Source organism: Pteropus vampyrus, unplaced genomic scaffold, assembly GCF_000151845.1.
Source record: "Pteropus vampyrus isolate Shadow unplaced genomic scaffold, Pvam_2.0 Scaffold24, whole genome shotgun sequence".
Lineage (NCBI taxonomy): Eukaryota > Metazoa > Chordata > Mammalia > Chiroptera > Pteropodidae > Pteropus > Pteropus vampyrus.
Window position 1 is genome coordinate 11,843,299 of NW_011888805.1, and position 11,608 is coordinate 11,854,906.

At 38.3% G+C, this 11,608-nt stretch overlaps 1 pseudogene; it reads right to left on the minus strand.

The window, feature by feature from the left end:
- Positions 1-230: 230 nt before the first annotated feature.
- LOC105289482 overlaps positions 231-11,608 on the minus strand; it is a 14,765-nt pseudogene continuing 3,387 nt past the window's right edge.

The following is an 11,608-nucleotide window of genomic DNA, read 5'->3' on the forward strand; positions in this document are numbered from 1 at the left end:
ATATACTAGGAGGTTTTTTGTTTTTTTTTTTTTTTTGGCCGGGTACAGTGAACTTTATTGATGGTGCACGACAACATAGGGTTCCCTAAGCCCCTCCCCTTCTTCAGGGGGTCTAGGATGGAACCTGGAGGTCAGGAAATTCTCAGTGTGTTGGGGGATCGATTTGGGCAAGGACTCCTCAGGAGCTGAGGGCCTCTTTCTCACATTGGGGCTGGTGGTCCAGGGAGTTCTTACTCCTTGGAGGGCATGTGGAACATAAGTCTACCACCCTGTTGCTGTAGCCGAATTCATTGTCATACCAGGAAATGAGCTTGACAAAGTGGTCATTGAGGGCAATGCCAGCCACCAGCTTTGAAGGTGGAAGAGTACATATCATTGTTAAAGCTGCAAGAAACAAAGCCTGGTCCTCAGTATAGCCCAGGATGCCCTTGAGGGGACCCCCTGACGCCTGCTTCACCACTTTCTTGATGTCATCGTATTTGACAGCTTTCACCAGGTGGCAGGTCAGATCCACAACTGCCATATTGAGGGTAGGAACATGGAAGGCCATGCCAGTAAGCTTCCCATTCAGCTTAGGGATGACCTTGCCCACAGCCTCGGCAGCACTAATAGAAGCAGGAATGATGTTCTGGGCAGCTCCTCGGCCATCATGCCACAGCTTCCCAGAGGGGCCATCCATGGTCTTCTGGGTGGCAGTGATAGTGTGGACTGTGGTCATGAGTCTTTCCATGATGCCAAAGTTGTCATGGATGACCTTGGCCAAGGGGACCAAGCAGTTGGTGGTGCAAGAGGCATTACTGACAATCTTGAGAGAGTTGTCATACTTCTCATGGTTCACACCCATCACAAACATGGGGGCATCCGCAGAAGGGGTAGAAATGATGACCCGCTTGGCTCCACCCTTCAAGTGAGCCCCAACCTTCTCCAACGTAGTGAAGACACCAGTGGACTCCACAACATATTTAGCACCAGCATTGCCCCATTTGATGTTCATGGGATCTTGCTCCTGGAAGATGGTGATGGGTATTCCATTGATGACAAGCTTCTCATTCTCAGCCTTGACTGTGCCTTTGAACTTGCCATGGGTGGAATCATACTGGAACATGTACACCATGTAGTTGAGGTCAATGAAGGGGTCATGGATGGCGACAATATCCACTTTGCTGGAGTTAAAAGCAGCCCTGGTGACCAAGCACCTAATATGGTCAAATCCGTTCACTCCGACCTTCACCATTGCATCTCAGGGGTGCAGCTGGCACTGCGCAGGAGGACACAGCAGTCTGTCAAACGGGAGGGGCGGAGAGCTAGAAGACATTTTAATTGCAGTTGGTTTTATATCATTTACACTGTTGAAGGTGTTTAGTTCCTTCCTTCAGTACAGTCTTAGATGCTGAATATAAAAAACGTATGCCAGACTGCTGTCAACCTGTGAATAATGGCAGCATCATATGATCAAAATAGACGTGATGACAGAGTCATTTGATTTATGAAAGATCTTCTCAAGTCTGTAATGACACAATATGAACTTCCTCAACTGAAAGGAGCAAAATCTGCAGAAATACACCTGTGTTTCCCATCACTATAATAAGATTCCAATTTTTAAGTTTTCAATACAGTGAAAGAAACAGGAAATCCATCTCTATCTTAAACTTCAGACCATTGGGGACTTGACCACAGATCAAAGAAGCCCTTTAAGTTTCTCTATTTTTTCAGGTTTTGGTGCTTACCATGCACTCCTAACACTAACAAGCTTAGTTCCATGAGGCACCTTCTGGGCCAAAAGATAAGTCTTTCTTTGCCCCCAAATCACATTTTCTCAAATGTTTTTCAAAGCTGAGGTATAAGCCTTTTAATAGAATTATGCAAATTATGCCCTAACTCCAAATGTTTTTGGAATTAAACGCCGCTTTGAAGAATTGCTGTGTTTGCAATGTCCGCATTAGGAAAGGAAGGAAAGATAGGGACTGCAGGCAATGACGACACCCCACACTTGGGTTTTATTTGTCCCCAAGGTTATTTTGTGCAAACTTAAAGCAACCTCTGCTTCTGAAAGGTCAAACTCGCTTGGATGAAAATGCTGATGGTCATTAGGGGATTATCCTCTTGGCAGAGTAGAAGCCCTGCTCGAATACACCTCATTCCTGATTTGAACTGTCTGGATAGATGAGATAAAAACATCTAGGGCACAAACCAGGGCAATAAACAGTCAGGTGAAGAAACTTGCATCACTCCTAAATGTGAGGTGTAAAAGTACATTTGAAAAATACGCCACGGCTCAGTGTGAAAAAATTTTCTATTTCCTAGTTTTTCTTTTAAAATAATGGCAATCATTTTCTTTTAAATGATACTCAGAAAAAGATGACTGTAAACAATTTCTTCCAGTGTGACACAAGTTTAGCATTTCAGACTGGGACAGACTCTGTCAAACAGAAGATAAATATATTCATGTAGAGAAGCTACCTTGTAAGAGTCACACCAACTGTTCTGATTCTGAAACTTGAGCCTTCCGCATGTGGGGTAAACAAAACTTTTTTCAAATAGCCACAGGGCATGGCTTTATCATTAAAGTAACACGTTAGAACTAAGTAGCTGATGAAAGCAGTGATTTTTTTTTTTGGACTCAGATAATGTAATAGCAAGCAAATGGTACTTAGTTTAAAGCAGTCTCCTCTTTTCTACATGTAAAGTTGCAGATTTAAGGCCCTGAGGCATGGTTCCAAAGCAGCTCAGACATCCAATTGCCCTCTGATCTGTCCTTTCCTTCAGCTGTTCCTTCTTCAAGGTGAAGCACCTCTTCTCCCTAAAAGCAGTGCTTGATGGTGGAGTGTCTGGCAAAACAGCCTCGAGACAAAAGAAGGGCTCAGAGAAGAGTGGTAAATGAGACCTTTGCCAAGTGATGATTTTTAGCCTAGTTTAGGTTTCTGAGGGTCACAGGATAAGGACAACATTGATTGCCAGCACATCATTTCATAATAATGAGACTTCAGCTGAAAATCCAGCTCCCATAAACTTTCAAATATTCACTTTATATTTAAAAATACATGTAACAATGACAAAAAACAAAAACAAAAACAAAAACAAAAACAAACCCAGAAACTTCAGCCCTTCCCCTCTTTCACATCATGCTGCCTGCGTTGACACGACCTATGATATGCCCTTCGAAGCAGCTCTGTCTGCTGCTGGGAGGTGAGCTGCTTGACCAGAGGCTATTTGCTGCCATCCTTCTATGCGATGTGCACACTCAGCTCACATCTCTGCCAAGGACTTAAAGTCGAGAACACTGGCAGTCTCAAATATGTAATCTGGATTTCAAAACAAAGTTCCTGTGCTGCTGGTACATCCAAGTGTTCCCAGCCACAGTGGGCTTTACTGTCACTCTCTCAGCTGCTGTGCAACTTCTCTTGCAGATCTACTGATATTTGCCTAGCTTGAAAACCGATATCTCTAAGTCAGTTTCTTCTTTGATTTATTTTTCTCATTCACGTTTAATTGTGATTAGAAGCTACTTCTACACAGCTGCTCTACAATTTGTACTGTGTTTGCTTCTGGGATTTTCTCTAATAGCACAGTGCAGTGGAATAACATTAATATTACGAAAATGGGATCCGTTTTTACAGTTAAGCATGGAGCGGATGGTGTTCTTTTATTAAAAACTGCCGAAGGCTGCAATTTGTAGGTAATTAGGTAACCTATATGAGATTTAACTTCTGCATGTTTTTCTCCCCAGAGACAACTTTTTTATAAGCAGAAAAAGTCAACTATGAAAAATTAAATCAAACCAAAAACACATTCATTAAACTAATTCTTGTCAGAATAACAACATTCTCTCTCCTGCTGATATATTTGTGTGGGAAAAACAAAAACAAAAACATGGCTTCCCACTTTGGTCTGAAGTGATGACAGGTTAGCAAGAAAAACATATAGCTGTTGGTAGGTTATTTTGGTTTTGTTTTATTACACCCCCTCACCCCCCATCCTCGGCGGCCAAAAGAAACGAACTGAGACTTCATAAGCACAGATAAACTACATGTTTTTTTTCCAAGAAATATCTGCAACAGAGCTTTCAGATGGGGTAATATTACAACTCTAAATAAGAATAGCACAACAGAGGGGCAAAAAAACATTGTTTTGGCTGGTACATGTGGATATTAGTTTATAGTCTAGAAGTTAACTGAATAGCCATAGACTCTGATTGGAGTTCAGAGAAGGTTCTGATGCTCTATCCAGTTCAAACTGGTTTGGTTGCCTGAGTTAGAAATACTAAAAGGGAACAGAAAACAAATCTGCCGATTGGCTGCTTTCCTGAGCATCATTATATAGGACACAGTTGTGAAAGAAAGAGACGGGATTGTGCCCCAGGGAAAAAGAAATCAATCATAACTATATATGCTGAGTATACTGTGAAGGTGACCATACATGTGTGTGATTAAGTGGATCGTTTTCTGGTTTTAAAATTCAGCACAGTAGGTTCAGAGTAAACGATTTTGCATTGTTATCACCTTCTAATATACCATTTGATATGTGAGCAATATTAACTATTAGTTTTTTCTTTATTTTCTGGCCTTCTTGACAGAATATAAGTGCTAAGGAACCTTTGTTTTATGTATTCCCTTAGCCCTAGACTTAGACCAGTGCAATGGACATAGCTGTTGTTCAGTAAATGCATACTGAATAAATATTAATTTGTCTTTTTTAGTTCTGTGTTCCATGAAGCTGATTGATGATAGACCTATAGCCTTTGAAATAGCATTACATTATTTTATATTCACTGAATGTCAGAGGCAAAACCTCAACCTTTTTATTTTAACATAAAATACAGACTGCTAACACCTTGAGAATTTTAATATGGCTTAAAATGAGCTGAGGCCTCCTAACTTGGAGAGTTTCTGGTTGGTTATCAATTTAACTGCTTATAAGATTGTTTGTTACTTGAGCAGAAGCCAGAAATAACACTGGAATAGAATACTCTTTCCTAAGTTTTCCTACAAGTGCACCATCCCATTAGAGAAAGCTGAGAAAACAGTACTTCAAAGTGCTTTCGAGAAAGTGAAGTCGAATTTTGCACACCAATGGAGTGCTGCTTTTATTTCACATAACTACACATATCTGTTTTTAATAGAATGTTGATAGAGGTATCTTGTTACTGCTAGAAAGAACTAAAAAACAAATGTTCTCTTACAACTCACGAACTTCAGCCAGTTAAGTTCTGGGTTCTTGCAGTGGACCTAAGTTTCAGCTGGTGTGCCCTCCAAAGAAGGCAGATTTCTGAGCCCTACCCTGGAACTTCTGATTCAATAGATAAAAGCATGATACAGAAATCAGGCATGTGTTTAATAATGCCATTTGATTTGTATGCAAGTTGTCTGTAGACTTGACCTTGAGAAAAGAAAAAAATCCCTGATTTGTGAAAGATCCTTTAAGACTTTGGTTTCCTGTGAGCTCAGCTCTCACTGGATTATAATTCAGGTATCTGGCTGCTAGACAAACACCCACATGTACTGATTATTAGAAAAGTAAAATTGCCAAGAGACTATTAGAACATGCATATACAGTTCTAAAAATGTTTATCTTTTCCATTCTTTAATAGACTGAGGCTTCGGTTTAGGTCAATGCTACACATGTTGGCAAAAGTCAAATGAAAGAAAAAAATCAATAAAAGTATTTGTTCTTCATTTGGCAAACCACAAAATATTTTCTCAAATATTATCTAATTTGCTTTTCAGAGTAATTTTGTGAGTGAGTTAGGGTACATGTGTGTTAATTTAATTTTGCATATGAACAAACTGAGATGCAAAGAGATTCTCACTGACCCAAAGCCAAATAAGCAGAAATAAACAGCACAGTGGGCATTCCTTATGCTTAGTATAGTGTTTGTTCAACTACCCTTCAAGATCCCCTCTGTATATCAAAATATATTTTCTAATTGCCTTTCTTTCTTGACCCTTTCCTCTCTAGAGACATTGAAGAGGAGCTCTTACCACAATGCCCACCTCTTGATAAACAGGAGGAAGAGAAAAATAGTTGGATGTTATCATTGTATTTAGAATTAAATGAGATAATGTGTGTGAAAAGTGCTTTGTAAGTTCTATAACATTGAACATATACATGCATACATTATATGCAAGTGTTATTATTATTATTATTATTATTATTATTGCTATTGCTTATCTTTTCCTAGGCATTAAGGCTTCAAAAAGGAAACTCTTGAAACCTACTCAGAGTATCTGATAAAAAAAGCTACCAACAACAAATTTAGTGATAAATCATAAGAGAAGAAATGAAGGATGAAATATATGCAAAAAAGAAATGATACTTTAAAATAAAGTTCAGAACTTGGAGTAACTGCTCAAATGTAATCAAAGTTGAATTGTAGGAGGAGATATATGACTTGTATTCAAAACCCCCAAATGGCACATAGATAACTATACATGAGCTTAGAATCTCTCATTTTGTTTTCTCAGAAAATTTCTTGTAGTTGGATTTGAGTCTGCCTGAGATGTTGAGCACTTCAGAGGAGCCACACAGGTTGACGCCTGTGCTGTGAAGTATCCTGACTTGACCAGGTCTAAAGTGTCTTTTATATCCTGAAAGCAAGGAAGTATTTTTCAGCAGGAACCTTAGCCTACTCCTCACAGCTGATAAGGGAATGTAATGCAGACTGCCTTGTTATTTTTGTCTCTTAATGTCTCCTGGTCTCTGCATGTCATCTCTTAGCCATGATTTCATATTGCTAGTTGTAATCAAATCTTACCTTGGAAATGTCAGAAGAGCAGGAAGAGTGCAGTTATTTCAACAGCTGTCTCTCCGGGCTCTTCTGCTGTGTCATGATGGGAGGTATGGTGAGACAGTAAGTTGAATTATCAGAGTCCTTTCCATCAAACATTGCTTAATACTGACGTAAATAAATGGTGTAACTACTTGATCGAGCTAATCGTCCTGAATAGAAATGAAGTAAATACCAACTTATCAAGGTCATTTCTATGTGTACATCAGAATAATTTTGCATAAATGACTGAGAAGCTTGAATCACATTTTTTTTCATCTAGTTGAATCTGAAAGAGAGAAAACAAACAAAAGAAAACTTTCCTTTGCTGACAGAGTCACAAATGTCATGCATCTTGCAACAAATGTAGATTCACATTATTATTTGAACCTTTCATGCAGTGATAGTCTGGACTGGCTCTAACTTACATCAGAATCTGGATCAGATTATACCTGGTATGTTCATTCAATTTATTGAGAGAATCAATGGTCAGTGCTTCACTGATCCCGATAAATGCCCACTCAAGAAATTCATAAATCTTAGTTCAATGTATCAGCTCATAAATCTCCATATCCAACACCCACTTGACATCACATACTTGATGGGTACATTCAAACCATATCTGAGAAACAAATTTCAACATGCTATTCTAGGAGTTCCCACTCCTGTTTTTTTTTTAAAAAAAAAAAAAAAAATTGAAATAGATGCTTTCCCACCTTCTTGAGCCTTGTAAGGAACTTAAAAGCAAAAGACATTTTTTTTCTGTGATATTTCTCCCCAAATAGAGATATGGAGAAATACCTTTAAGATGTTGAGAGGACACAAGAAACTTGACCATTCTCAGGCCCACTAATCTGGATCTTTTAAATCAGAAAGAAATAAAAATATTTGGAAAAATCCAAAATTATTGTGGCTTACATGAGGGGGAAAAAAAAAAAACTATTACTCTCTCACATGAAAGATGACCTGAGGTAGGCAGTCCAGGTAAAATATAGATGATTCCATTTGTCCACCATCCCGAGTCCATCAGTCCAGTCATGCTGCTTTTCCCTTAGTATACTACCTCATGCTACAACAAGGCCCCCGCTATGTTGACTATGTTCAGCAGATTAGAAAAACGAAAGCCAAAAGAAGAATGCATTTCTTCCTTCAAACATTTCTTCCAGAAGTTGTGTACACAACATTTGTACATTCTTCATTTTTTCATAACTATAGACTACCTACTAAAGCATATAAAGACATTCAAATTATACTTAGAAAATGGAATTAATAAGCTTTTAGATGCAACATGTCTCTCTGAAAACATAAACTATGCTTTTAAAGTACTTCTAAGAGAAGATATGCATCAAATATTATCCTCATTGCATATGTTAGACACAGTGACTATAGGGCTTATTTAATGTTGTATAACTGATATATTAATAAAATAAAGACTTTCAATAGTTGTACTTTCTACACCGTTTTATGCAGAAAACACTAGACATAAAGTATAAAATTTACCCAACCAGCCAAATGTTGGAAGGAGAATAACCCAAACATCTTGAAGTATGACTTGAATTTGGCTTTGAGAAAACATAACTAAAACCAAGGTTCTTTTCATCAAACCAGAATGCTGTAGCCAAAAATACTTGAAAAATTGGAAATAGAGAGAAATAAAAATTCTAGTTACATACTCCCTCACCTCTGCCTTTCATTTTTATTTTCTATATAACAGGATTTTAAAAAATGTTAACCTCTAATAATTGGCTCTTGTGCAAGCCCCTGCTCCCATAAATTATTGGCACCTTGACTCATGATTGTCACTGTATAACTCATCCTCACAATTTTGAGATATATGCAGAAAGAACCTCAAGATCACACAGCTTATTCATGACTATAACAAATTATTTTTATTTATTTATTTTAAAATTTATTTTATTATTAGTTTCGAGTATACAGTACATTCGTTAGGCATTTATATAGTTTATGAAATGATCACTCTAATTGCTTTTCCTCTCCTCTGGCTCTCCACCTAACTACAACATTAAACTGCGTTTCCCATGCCATGCTCCCCATGCCCGTGACCATCTGTCAACTACTAATTTGTACTTCTTTAACCCTTCACCTCTTTCTCCCAGTCCCCCAATCTCCCTCCCTCTGGCATCACCAGATTGTCCTCTATATTTGTGAGTCTATTTTTGATGAGTTTGTTCTTTCTGTTCCTTAGTTTCCGCATATAAGTGAAATTATTTTTAAAGTAACATGTATTCATTATAGTGCAGAGTAAAACATTGCGCATAGATTTTAGGCTAAAACACAAACTCCAAATTATAGCAGATGCCTCAGTTACATTTCCTGGACATCCAGGGGTCACTTGACTCTCCTGTCATTGAGATGCCTTCAAGACTGATTTGAATACCATCTGCAAAGCTTCCTTCCAACCTCGTTCAGGTCTCTACTTAAATATCACCTCCTTAAAATTGCCTTCTTCAGCTGCCCCACCTAAAAAGCCACATATGCCTATCTACACCACTCTCCTTCCCTCATCTGTTTTAATTTTCCTTTTGGCACTTATTACAACCTGACACTTGCTATGTATGTATCTTTTCTTTATTATCTGTCCCCAAATAAAATGTGACCTCCACAAGGTAGGACTCTGATTAGTGGACTGCTTTATTCCAACTTCTTAGAACAGGGCCTGACATACTTGTAGAATAAAATAATAAATATTATGAATTTTAGGCACTATAATAGACCAGAGAAAAAAATTGATTTGGGCAAGTGATCCCATAATATGCCCCTTAAATCATACCATAGATGTCTCTGACTAAGCTTATGAAAACCTTTAGAGAGACCTTAGTAAATTTTATAAGACATTTCATGTTCATGAAGATCAAAATAACGTAGAAAAAAACCAATCATTTCATTCAGAACTTCTGATTGATTTCCATTAAGGTTATTGCCTCTATAATAGTTCTTTGAGTGACTGGTCATAACCTCCTTATAAACTCTCAAGAGAGTAGAGAATGCCACATGCATCTGTATTTATTCATTCATTTATTTAATTATTCAACAAATATTTTAGAGCTAGGGGACATTCTAGACTCTGAATATGCAGCAGGAACCAAAGTCTTTGCCCTCATGGAACTTATATTTTAATGAGGAGAGAGACAGACAATAGACAAATAAGCAAGTACATTTTGGAGGGTAAGAAATGTTGTGGAAAAAATAGAGAGTTAGAGAGGTAAGGAGCTGAATGGGGTGGGGTGGAGAGACCAGTTAAACCTAGGGGATTAGGCAAGGACATCTGAAGATGTTCCCTACCTCCCATGGGGGCTCAGAGCATATGTAGGAAGACCAAATATGCCGCTGCTGAGAGAAACTAAGAGAGTGAGGTCAAAGATGATGCCAAGATTTGGGGCCTGAACAAATGGTAGGACCAAGGTGTCACACAGTGAAATGAAGAAATGAGAGGAATTTGGGTTTGGGTAAACTGGGATTTTAAGCACTCAGTTATAAATAACAGAGCTCATTTGGCCTGTTCAAGCAGCAAAGAAACTGAGCAGCATTCAGAGCTGCCACAGGAGAGCCGGCGTGCCAGGCTTGGAGGCACGCAGCTGGGGTGAGAGCCTAAACACCACCGCACACTACTGTAGAGAAGTCTCCATGGCCACAGTCACTAGGCAGAGACAACCCAAGTCCAGGCTGATACTGGACACTAGAAGCCCCACCCCTGCTGTCAGAAGCTCCAGCTGTCACCCTCGCCAGAAAAAAATATAAATAAATAAAGTATACTATATACTCCTGCTTCTCACTTCCCCTTTCAGGTGAGGGGCACCTGATGGGCAGAGCGTGGTCACAGGCTGCAGGGGGAGCCTGGCTTTCAGGGCTCTGGTTTCTAGCTTGAGGATTTCAGAGCATAAGCTCCCCAAGAGGCTCTTCCCTTGGGCTTGACCTCCAGCAAACAAGGCAAGTATTCTGAAATACTCTTATAATCATTGCTTTGCTCATCACTTAATGCTCAGTGAACACTTTCTTAAAAGAGAGAGGATTTTTTTTCTCTACCTCCAGCACTAGACCAGGTTTCTTGAGGAATGTGTGCCCAGGCCTACCCCAGACCAAGTAAAGTCCTAAAGCAGGGTGATGAAAACTGTAATGCTATTTGAGAAATAGTTCTTTGAAAAATGACAAGATATTTGAAATTTGGGAATAAAAAATTTTAAGAGAAGAATTAATATTCAAGGCATAGAAGGTAATATATACACCATGTAAATAAATAATTGAAATTGCTTATGTCAACATTAAAAACTTAGAAATTTAAGAAGCCATGTCTAGTGTTCCTTAAGAATAATCAATGTCACTAGACAATGATTAACTATTTATTGTTGTGGTTTATTGAGAGGTTACCAGGCTAAATGTTGCTATACAAAATGTTTACATTCAACATCTCATTCGATTTTCACAGTAGCCTTGTTACACATGACTAGGCTTAGAGAGCTTAAGTACCTTGTCTTACCAGCAAATAATGGGATTCCAATAACTTAAAGTCTTAGCTACAAAGCTATATGCCTTAATTTCATCTCTAAGAAGACACAATGACCCGAGAGATCCATAACATAATCTGCCTTAATCTCATTAAATGTGTATTTTAACTCTGTTTTCAACTATCATTAAAACGGTCTGCTACATCTTCATTTGTCTTTATTTACAAAAATATGCATCTATGTACAAAGGTTCTTATTCTAGTTTTTTTTTTTTTTGTAAGAGGAAAAGATAACCTAGAAATATAACGTCTTCAGTTAGAAATCTTATCAATAAATTGTGACATAGCTATATAATACAACAAATTCTTTAAAAGCATAGGGA